General features: G+C 47.4%; 1 non-coding gene across 1 annotated transcript; it reads right to left on the bottom strand.

Annotated features, from left to right (window-relative positions):
* Window positions 1-1,177: 1,177 nt before the first annotated feature.
* Window positions 1,178-1,319, bottom strand: LOC138226795 (U4 spliceosomal RNA). The gene has a single exon (XR_011184699.1). It is a non-coding gene; the product is annotated as a U4 spliceosomal RNA (small nuclear RNA).
* Window positions 1,320-1,718: the final 399 nt, after the last annotated feature.

The following is a 1,718-nucleotide window of genomic DNA, read 5'->3' as shown; positions in this document are numbered from 1 at the left end:
ATGATGGCAGACATGAGTCTGTGTTTAAAACCGGGGTTAATGGACATTATATGACTGTCAATTCTGTTTTGTTTTGGAGACTCTTGGCTGCCTATGTGGTACAGTGCAGCGTGAAGAAAACATTTTCCAAAACTGTGTCAGCTCAAAAGTTGTAAGAAAACCTTTCCAGCTGCTTTAACTCTCTTCATTTTTGTCATTTAATTGTCTGTCGGCACTATGTGGCAGCGTTGCATGACAACCCATCTCACCACGGAAAGGAACCTAACAGCTTTTGTAAGAGAGGAGAAAACGACCTGGCCTGTATGGAGATCGAACCCACGACCTTGGCGGTATTAGCACCACGCTCTAACCAACTGAGCTAACCAGCCTCACGACAGCAATCCTCTCTGTGCTGCAAAAAATCGAACTCAGGGAATTTCTTTTGCCCTCCTTTGAATAGAAAGCCGTGTAATTCAGTGTACGGGCTTTCTCGTGCAGTTTCATGGTTCTTGTAACCCAAATCCTACACTGGCGTGAAGTGACCCCCCATTTCACAGCATTTTTCAGCTGATTTAAAATGTACCTAAAGGAGAAGCATTATTGAAGACCATCAATTACCAAGAGCTTTTGTCAAAGGTTTTGGTGGTCATTTTTAATGACCACAGAGCGCTGTGACCTCGTTTTTACATCTCATCCAAGAGACAGCGCCCTTTTACAACACAGCGTCTCCGTCACTATGCTGGGGCATTGGGACCCGCACAGACCTCAGGTTGAGCGCCCCCCCACCGGCACCATTAACACCGCTTCCAGCTGGAAACTTTGTTTTTCCCTGTAGCTCACCTTCATCCGGGTACTGACCTGGCTAACAAATGCTTTGCTTCAGTGGGTTTTCAGTTGCGAGTTGCAAGGGGATGCAAGTGATGGAGCCGCTCGCTGCAAAAGCCACTGCTTTGGCTGGGAATCGAACCAGAGCCTCCCACGTGGGAAGTGAGAATTCTACCACTGAACCACCAATGCTCAGTACCGAGGCCTTCAAAAAAGACGCTTTTTTGGTGCTCTGTTAAAAAAGCGTCGACATTACCTCTTTCAAAAGGCTTCACTTTCCTAGTCACATTCCAAGGCTCATTGAACCCGGGCTGTTTCCTCCAGCGGTATAGTATTGCAGTTAGACAGCACGATGCCTGCAAGACTATGTCACGCTCTGACGAGACTGTCAAAAATTGCTTTCGCCGATTGTATTGCAAACCGGCGGAAGCGGGGTATTGGGAAAAGTTTTCAACTAGCAATAATCGCGCCTCGGCTAAACCTCACAGGCTACGATACTGCCAATGCGCAAATCTGACGGTTGCCAGGCAACCGCGGGGATCCTATGGAAATCGTTATCAATCGTCTCATGGCATGTCGTTGCTGTAACGCTTCATATTTGTCGTCTTCTTCTTCTAGCTTGAGGTTTTGAAGAATTTCATGACAGACAAGGGCTCCGTCGGGAACAAAGGGCGTTGTGAGAAAACCGTTGCTTATTTTCAGCAGCAGAAATACAACCCTTTAAATACAAGATGACAGAACAATGACGAAGGGCATGCCGGGAGGAACTCATGCACTACAGAGGAAAGGGGGCGGGCACGTACAGTTCACATTCAAGCCACAAGTACTCTTCTCGGATGTTGCACAAACAAATCCTAACGTCCTGAAAGCATTGCAGCATGTTTGTGTCCCACTTCCCGTGGCTGCAGGACGAC

Source organism: Lepisosteus oculatus, unplaced genomic scaffold (assembly GCF_040954835.1).
Source record: "Lepisosteus oculatus isolate fLepOcu1 unplaced genomic scaffold, fLepOcu1.hap2 HAP2_SCAFFOLD_172, whole genome shotgun sequence".
In the NCBI taxonomy this organism is placed as follows: Eukaryota; Metazoa; Chordata; class Actinopteri; order Semionotiformes; family Lepisosteidae; genus Lepisosteus; species Lepisosteus oculatus.
This window is presented reverse-complemented; position numbering and strand designations above follow the sequence as displayed.